We start from the raw sequence: 10,326 nt of genomic DNA, 5'->3' as shown, positions 1-10,326 counted from the left end.
AAGATTTCATGTCAAGTCACACGTGCCATCACTTTACTGCTTTCCAGTGCTCCAAGCCTGGATCCGCTTGATACCCGCTCGTGACACTCAGAGCATGTGCTATATCAGGCCTAGTACATAGCATGGCATACATGATAGACATTATTGCTGAGGCATAAAGTATCATATCTATGTTCGCCCTTTTTTCTAGAGTCTTTGGGGACGTACTCCTAGAAAGCAATATCCCATGTCTCATCGGTATAAGACCTCTCTTGGAATTTTCCATGCCAAACCTTTGGACAATGGTTTCTATATACCTAGACTGGGACAAGCCAAGCATCCTCTTGGATCTTTCTCTATATATTCGAATCCTCAAGATATAGGATGCTTCCCCTAGGTCCTTCATGGAGAAGTATCTAGATAACCAAGCCTTTACTGTGGATAGCATTCCTATGTCATTCCCAATGATCAGGATGTCATCCACATATAACACCAAAAAGGTGATTACACACAAGGCACATCTTCGTTCTTAATGAAGTCATAATATCTGATTGCCTCATCAAATCTTATGTTCTAACTTTGTAAAGCTTGCTTTAGTCCATAAATGGATATAAGCAACCTGCACACCTTATCTGGGCAATTCTTGGACACGAATCACTTAGGTTGTTTCATATACACCTCCTCCTCGAGGTTGCCATTGAGGAATGCAGTTTTCACATCCATCTGCCAGATCTCATAATCATAGTGTACTGCAATAACCAATAGAATTCGGATGGATTTTAGCATTGCTACGGGTGAGAATATTTCGTCATAGTCAACAACTTGCCTTTGGCGATACCCCTTAGCCACTAGCCTTGCTTTATAGGTCTTTACCTTTCCATCTATTCCGATCTTTTTCTTAAATATCCACTTGCAATCGATGGGTACAATACCTTCGGGCGCATCAACTAGGTTTCAAACCTTGTTGGAGTACATAGAATCCATCTCAGAATTCATGGCTTCTTGCCACTTCCCGGAGTCTATACTCATAATAGTCTCCTCGTAGGTCTGAGGATCAATATCCTCAACATCCTCTCCTCTAATATGTCCCACATATCTCTCAGGAGGATGGGATACTCTATCAAACCTACGCAAAGTTGAAACTTGTGTATTAGGTACCTGAACTGACTTGGGCTATGGAGTGGTGCTTGAGCTTGGTTCTCCAACCTCGCTCAACTCTATCATTCTCCCACTATCTCCCGCAAGAATATGTTCCTTCTCAAGGAACACTGCTCTCTTAGCTATAAAGACCTTTTGGTCCTCGAGATGATAGAAATAATACCCACAAGTTTCCTTGGGGTATCCCACAAATTTGGATCGCTCTGTCCTTGATTCTAACTTATCGGGGTTATGTCTTTTAACGTGGGCAGGGTAGCCCCAAATCTTAACAACCTTAAGATTAGGCTTCTTCCCTTTCCATATCTTATATGGTGTAGACACTATCGACTTAGTTGGAACTCTGTTCAGAAGGTAAGTTGCGGTTTCTAGGGCATATCCTTAGAATGAGATGTGTAGGTCAGTGAAACTCATCATGGATCGTACCATGTCTAATAGCGTACGATTTTTCCTTTCAAAGACACCATTGAGCTGAGGTGTATAAGGAGGTGTCCATTAGGATAATATCCCATGGTCCTTGAGGAACTGAGTAAACTCTATACTTAAGTACTCACCTCCTCGATCTGATCGAAGAATCTTAATACTCTTTCCAGTCTGGTTCTCTACTTCATTCTTATACTCTTTGAATTTCTCAAAGGCCTCCGACTTGTACTTCATTAAGTACAAATATCCATACCTTAAGAAATCATCAATAAAGGTAATGAAGTAGGAGTAACCACCAATGGCATGAGTTGACATAGGTCCACATACATCACTATGTATGGGTTCCAGTAGTTTAGTTGCTATCTCTCCAGTTCCACTAAATAAAGAGTTGGTCAGTTTTCCACGAAGGCAAGGCTCACAAGTTGTATATGACTAATAGTCAAATGGATCTAGATATCCACCATTTACCAACTTTTGAATCCTTCCCTCATGGATGTGACCTAGCCTACAATGCCACAGGTATGCACTATTCACCTCATCTCGTTTCCTCTTAGACACATTTACATTCATGATATGTAGAGTAGTGTCTAGCATAAACAAACCATTATGCAATATTCATTTCATGATGATCTCATCATCTAATAATATCGAACAACCATTATTTTCAAAAACTAATTTATATCCACTGACTATCAAACATTAAATGAAGATAATATTTTTGATAATAGAAGGAACAAAATAACATGCATCTAATGCAATAAAAGCTCCACCAGGTATATGTAGGACGACCTCACCAATAGCTACTATAACAACTTTTACTCCATTGCCCATCTTGAGGTCCATCTTGCCTCTCTCTAGTCTCCTAGGCCTTGCTAGAACCTGCAACGAATTGCATATATGATAAGCACTACCGGTATCCAATACCCATATGTTATCTATTATAAGAGTCTGACAAATGGAGACTGATCATGAATATACCTGAAGCTTCTCCAAACTTCTGTTTCGCCTTCTCTACAATGTACTCTTTGTAGTTCCTCTTCTAGTGCCCATCTTTGCCACAATGGAAGCACTGGAATTTGTCCTTTGTTGGATCTTTCTTGGTAACTTTTGCTTTACTCAGTCTGCCCTTGCCCTTTTCCTTCTTAAGAGACTTTTCTGCTTTCCTTTTCTTTCTGGTCTCACCAGTGTAGAGAACTGGCTTCTCTTTCTTCATAGTACTCCCTGCCTCCCTCAACATTTTGATGAGCTCTGGGAGAGTCACTTTAAACTTATTCATATTAAAATTTATTATGAACTGTGAAAAAGGAATCAAGTAGCGACTGAAGCACAATGTCCATACACAAGTTATCCTCTAGGACCATTCATAGACCTGTGAGTTTCTCTATCCACTCAATCATCTTTAGGACATGGTTATGAACCGGTGTCCCCTTAATCATCCTAGCATGGAAGAGGTTCTTGGATATCTCATATCATTGAGTCCTTCCCTGTTCCTCAAACAATTTACGGACATGTAGGAGAATGGATCTGACATCTATCTTTTCATGTTGTCTCTGTAACTCAGGAGTTATAGAGTCCAACATATAGCACTGAGCAAGAATGGAGTCATTAATATACTTCACATAGTGAGCGATCTCATCCTCGCTTGCCCCTTCCTCGGGCGTAGGCATCACTATGTCAATGACGTGCATGATTTTCTCCGCCGTGAGAATAATTCTCAAGTTGTGAAGCCAATCCATATAATTTGGACCAGTGAGGCGGTTGACATCAAGCATTCCACGTAAGGGATTTAAAAGTGATATTTTTCGAAAATAAAAATGCAACAGAAATGAATAACATACATATTTTGCAAGAAATAAACTATCAAGGTATGGACTTCTATCTTAATACGCTCCCACTATTTTACTAGTGAGTCACACGACACCCTCAGCACGTGAAATGGAAGTCTCTGGCAGACTTCTAGTGGAGATCAGGATCCAATCAGCGTCTTAGTGTAACCTCGAGGGACTCGACCAATCATACTAACCCCAAAAGGTAGGCAACTCTTGCCGATCACAACTCCTTGTGATTCCCATCCTGTTCAGCCTCTGAATCACTATGGTCTTGAGGGACTCGACCAACCATGATGTTCGGTTAAGTCAACACCTTCGTTACAAGATGAGTCTGATTTGATGATATACCCTCGAGGGACTCAACCAAGCATACCATGTCCTCAGGTCACCGGTGACATCTCTATGTAGTAAGCAAGATAGCGAGTCATGATATAGGTGAGCCTCGAGGGACTCGACCAACTCAACCTACATCTGGAATCGGTTCCTACCTACAATGATGGAAGGCCACGTGGGTCAATCTAATTGCCTCACGTTTACCAAATTAATATTATCGAGAGAGATGTTTCTATAATTTGGTCTCCTTATATGACATGTCACACATATACTATTGGGATATCTTGGGGGCGACATCACATGCGCAGTAGAAGAACAAGAAAACAAAATCCCCTATTCCCAAAGAGATGTTTGTCGTCGTGCAAAGATTGGTGCGCAAAATCCGTGAAACTTTAAACTGCATATAGAGTATATTGTATTACCTAGGGATATCATATATCCCTGTTTCCTTGCAGATCTTTAAGAGAGGGTGAAGGAGGTCAAGTGTCCTCCTTTCTAGCGGTGATCCACACAGCAGGGCTGCGACGACGCTCCTCAAAACTCCAGGCCTGCTCTAAGGTGGAGAGAGGGAGGAGAATAGGAGAGGCAAGCAAAGGCTCTAGCCTATGAGGCTCTGAATCCCTCCTATTTATAGAGGGCCCCTAACAAAATCTAATGGAACCTCCCTTAGTGGGTATTCGATCTGCATCCAATTACCCAAGCCTTTTAGATTAGTGGATCTCTATCCAATAATCTCTCATGGGCTCTTATTGGATCTCGTCTATGGGATCCAATAATTCAGGGGCTTATTGGATATCCAATAAGATAGGGGCTCCGGCGGATATCTCATATCTGAACCTCTATTCATCGCAATGTCTACCATATGTGTGTGACCCTCTAGGCCCAATATCGAGCTGGCCGTGAATCATACCTGTTAGAACTCCTTCTAACTTAGTGACCGTAGTCCCTAGATGATATAGGGGAATCCAATCTATTGGACCTATCTATCCTCAGTTACTGTGTACCTATAGTCCCTCATCTATCTAATATCCCAAAGACTGTATATCGAGCATGGTGCTGTCAGACCCATACGGTTTCTACCCGAGTCTCGCTCTAATCGGATTCTCCCGGAGAACTCTTTCTCTCTCAACCCGAATGACCCTAGCAAGGGATTTGTCTGAGCAAGAATACATGGGATATTCCTCTCACGACGCCGAGAGTGGACGATCCTCTATTGACACTCAATAGCCCTCGTAAGGTCGACTGCCATTCCCAATGACTAGTTGTACTAGATCTGGGACATCCAAACCTATAAGTCTGGAATCAAAGAGTGGAGCACTCATACAGGATATCCTTGGTGTCTCAAGTCTAAGGACCAAATACACCATTTGGACTGTGGAATCATTGTTTGACAATAAGGCATCATCAACCATCTAGCATTCCAAAAGCGGATCAATTAGTGAACTCATTCTCCAATGAGCACCTGTATTGTATCCCTAATGTCCCCACACGAGCAGCTATGACACCAGCTGCATCCATCATATGAGTGAGTATATAGCACACCAGTCTGTCTGGTTATCACAACGTCCCCCTTGAGTAACCTATGACCAGGATTATTTAGGATCTATGTTTAAAGGTGAATCGGTCTCATTATTGTGATCTCATCACGATCCGATTCCCACTGCACGGATCCAAGCATATCACAATATATACATGCATATATACAATAATCAATATAAAGTGATAAATGTCAAAATATAATAAGCAAAAAGATTCTGTGTCAAGTCACATGTGTCATCACTCACGTAATTAGCTTGCTGGGCACCAATGACTAGCATTAATTTCGTAGTTTGCATCTAATTTGGGTTAGGATTAAGGGTTAATCCTATAACCTGGTTAGGGGCCAATTGGGCCCAAGTTTGGACTGGTTTGTGCCAAGTTTGGAGCCCAACCAGTGAGCTGGAACAGTCCAAGCGGTGGCACCGCCTAGAACCCGAGAGGTCTGGTGATGGCACCGCTGTTGAATCTCGTATTTTGATAATGAAACTACTTGATATATGTTTATGATTTAATATGCGTTTTGAGTGACGCAGGATGCTTTGATCAGGATGAGACAATTAAAGCAGGAAAATCATGTTGTGCCGGAGGAACATGTCAGAAGATTGGACGTCGGGCCGGTAGATCGGTCGACGTATCGACAGAAGGCTTCGGGCAGTGGACTCGGGCATCGGGCCAAGAAGAGCGGTTATTGTGCCAAGGATATCGGAGTTGCGGAGTCAACTGGCCGATTGGGCAATAGGCCGCAGGAGAGGACGATGCGCCGAAGAATCAGACGAAGCGTCGAGGGACCAATGACATGCCGGACAACTTGGTTAATTGCTTAGGATTAATTGTCTCGATCGAAGTTTTGTTTTAATTGTGCAGGATTAACTATGATAACGATGAAGACATAAAGCGAAACAAAGTGTCGGAGTCAAGCGCGATGGATTTGTTGCGAGTTCGAGAGTTCGACGGAAGTCCGAAGGTTCGTTGGGAGTTCGCGGAGCTTGCCGAGAAAGATCGGAGCTTGCCGAAGAAGCTCGTTGGAACTCGCTAAGAACAAATCATGAAGTCTAGGAGTTTGCCGGGAGTCCGCAGAATGGTTTCCGAGAGTTCATCGGAAGACCGCCGGAAGTTTGCCGGAAGCTCGCCAGAAGAAGTCTTGACTTGCGGACTTTGTAATAGCTTAGAAAATGTCTTTAAAATCATAGTTAGCACATTAATTAGGGTTAGGATTAGGTGTTAATCCTATAACCCAAGTAGGGGTCAATTAGGCCCAAGTTCGGACTGGTTTGGGCCAAGTTTGGAGCCAAACCAAGTGAGCTGAAATAGTGAAAGAGGTGGCACCGCCCCAGCCAGGAGGTAGCACCGCCCAGGCTATGTCTCCCAGCGAGACTGGGAGGTGCAACCGCCCCAGCCAGGAGGTGGCACCGCCTGGGGCTCAGTCTTCGAGCAAGACTGGGCGGTGCAACCTCCCTGACAGAGAGGTGGCACCGCCTGAGCTCGGTCTTCGAGCTCTGCCAGGCGGTGCAACCTCTCCAGTCAGGAGGTGCAACCGCCTGATCCCGGAATTCCGGGATTTGATCGTTTTGAGCTCCAAATTTGAATTGGGTTGGGGCCTATAAATACCCCACCCATTCAGCACTGAGACAGCAAGAACTCAAGCCGAAATCTTGATCTTTTCAGTGGTTCTTAGAGCTCAAAACTGCTAGTTTTCCTCCTCCTTCTGTTCTTCAAGTTTGAGTTGTAAAGAGAGGAGAGAAAACATTTGTAAGGGTTGTCTCCTAAGCCCATCAAAAGGAGTGAATCTGTAAGAGGGTAGTTGGCCTTCGCCTATTGAAGGAAGGCTTCTAGTTGACGTCGGTGACCTCATCGGTGGAGGAAGCCAAAAGTGGAGTAGGTCAAGACTGACCGAACCACTCTAAATCTCTGGTGTGCGTTTATTTTGAGCACTTTATCATTACTGCAAACCTCCTACTTAGCCTCTGCTCTCTGTGCTTTTACGAACGAATTCTGTGCAGTTTACGTTTACGTCTTGATTTCATTTACAACTGCAAACTGTCTTCTGCGCTTTTACGAACGAATTCTGTGCAGTTTACGTTTACGTCTTGATTTCATTTACAACTGCAAACTGTCTTCTGCGCTTTTACGAACAAGGTTCTGTGCAGTTTACGTTTACGTCTTGATTTCATTTACAACTACAAACTGTCTTCTGCGTTTTTACGAACAAGGTTCTGTGCAGTTTTCGTTTACGTCTTGATTCCATTTAGACGCAAACTGCGTTTAGACGTAAACTGCGTTTAAACGCAAACTGCGTTTAGACGTAAACTGTGCTTAGACGCAAACTGTGTTTAGACGTAAACTACGCTTAGACGCAAACTGCGTTTAGACGTAAAATTGCGTTTAGACGTAAATCTGCGTTTAGACGTAAAACTGCGTTTAGACGTAAATCTGCGTTTAGACGTAAATCTGCGTTTAGACGTAAAACTGCGTTTAGACGTAAATCTGAGTTTAGACGTAAATCTGCGTTTAGACGCAAACTGCGCTTAGACGCAAAACTGCGCTTAGACGCAAACTGTGTTTAGACGCAAACTACGCTTAGACGCAATCTGCGCTTAGACGCAAACTGCACTTAGATACAAACTGAGAATTAGCTTTTGCATCATAATAGTTTTTATTGAACGAACGCAGCTTTTGGTTTTAATCGCTGTAAGATTTCCGCTGCACTAATTCACCCCCCCCTCTTAGTGCTCTCGATCCTAACAATTGGTATCAGAGCGGGGTATTTCTCATTTCGGATTTACACCCGAGAGAAATGACTCTTCAAGAGGGCTTTTCGGTCTTTCGTCCACCGTTCTTTAACGGATTGGACTACACTTATTGGAAAACTCGAATGAGAGTTTTCTTGATTTCTCTAAATCTGGATTTATGGAATATCGTTAAAAACGGTTTTCAACTTCTCTCTAAACCGATGAACGAATGGTCGGATTTAGAGAAGAAGTATTTTTCTTTAAACGCAAAGGCTATGAATGCCTTATTTTGCGCTTTGGACAAAAATGAGTTCAATCGGGTTTCTTTGTGCGAAACGGCTTTCGATATTTGGCGCACTCTTGAAATCACGCACGAGGGAACTAGTAGAGTCAAAGACTCGAAAGTTAATATTTTACTGCATGATTTCGAGCTTTTTCATATGAAACCAAGCGAAACCGTTGTTGACATGTACACCCGTTTTACGGATGTCGTCAATGGTTTAAAATCACTTGGTAAAAGCTTTTCGGATTTTGAACTCGTTAACAAAGTTTTGCGCTCACTTTCTAAAACTTGGGATTCAAAAGTAACTGCTATTCAAGAATCGAAAAACTTGAACCAATTTCCACTTGAAGAACTAATTGGTTCATTGATCACATATGAAATGACGTGCAATGCACATGAAGAACTTGAGAACCACCTTCCAAAGAACAGGAAGGATTTGGGACATAGAATATTTGAAGACCACTCGAGCATAAGCTCAAGTGATGGTGAACTTAAACTACAAATGAAACAAAAAATAAAAAGTAAAAAGAATGGAACTACTTGCTTTGAACGCAAGAAGAAGAACAAAAATTGGGATGAATCGAGCTCCTCTGAAGACGAGGAGAAAGTCAACAAAAGCAAGGCGGCAAACTACGCCTTAACAGCCCACAATGATGAGGTAATCGAAATCCCCCTAGTTTATTTTGAAATTACTTGATGCTTTCATGATGTATTTAGTTTAGAATTAATTTTCTTAAAAATTACATGTTAAAAAAAAAAAATTATGATCATGCTAGTAATTTCGAAAATGATAATATTACATATTTTATGATAAACAAACAAAATTTGATTGAAAATATGAAATCATGGTTAAGAAGTAATAATGTGTATCATGTTTGATTAACATTGTTGAATGAAATCACGTTTGATTTAAAGTAATGCATAATAATATTAAATGGTTATGATACAATGATTAACAATTTTATGCATGAGATTTTAAGTTATTCATGATCATGAGCTTGTTTGATCTTCATGATTTAAATTCAAAATATATAGCAAAAATCATGTCTGAATATATGAAAGTGTTAATTTCATTTTCGGATTCACTTAACAAGTGGTATCCTAACTATCGGATTTACTCATACACTTATGAAAAATAATTTTCTAAAATAGATTTGATGAAATGATTCCTGCTTATAAATTCCATCTTGAAATATGAATGATAGTATTTTTGCTTGCAAAGATTTGTTTCACATACATATCTCCTATGATTCATGTGCAGAAAAAGAATTTATAAATCATAATACAATGAGATTTCTTATGCAAAAATAAAGTGCTTTTGTGATTCATTGCTAAAGAGAATAATTATTAAAATCATGATCTTGATAATTATAACATGAAGCTCTTTATAAATCAAGATCGTTCATTATGCTCCCTACATTTATTAAAAAGGAGTTCTTCAAATAAAATGCAATTTGTCTTTTGATTTCATGATATTTTGTGAATTTCGAAATTAATTTTAATGACTTGATTATGAGTTTCAAGTTGACGATTTGATTTGAATAAGTTATATCTAAATCATAATCATGATCTTGCAAAATTGAAATCACAAATAATATCTTTTGGTATTCATGAATTGATACTATAAGTGCCATATTCATCATGTTAAGATATCAAGAAATTGCATCGTAATTCTACTTGATGATATCTTACCATATGATGAAATGCTACAATTGATGAACACTTGAAATGTAATCCTCTATCTTATTGATTTTTCAATAAATCTATGCTTGTCATACATTAATTTATTGAATATAATTTTGAGGATGATTTCAGATTTGACAAATGCTTGATTCGTATTTACGACATAAGATACACTTTAAATATGAATCATGCATCAATCATGTTAAATGCTTCAATCATTTTCTATCTCTAGAGTTCTCGATTTTGATAAAATACAAGTGATAAATTCATTTATGATATCTTGTAAATCACTTGAATTATGAATGAGTTTTTTATGATGTGTTAAAAGAATCACTTAAAAAGAAAATGTTTTTCCCATCTTATCGAGATTAAT

Source organism: Musa acuminata, chromosome BXJ1-10 (assembly GCF_036884655.1).
Source record: "Musa acuminata AAA Group cultivar baxijiao chromosome BXJ1-10, Cavendish_Baxijiao_AAA, whole genome shotgun sequence".
NCBI classification, from domain to species: domain Eukaryota; kingdom Viridiplantae; phylum Streptophyta; class Magnoliopsida; order Zingiberales; family Musaceae; genus Musa; species Musa acuminata.
Note: the sequence above shows the minus strand (reverse complement) of the source record.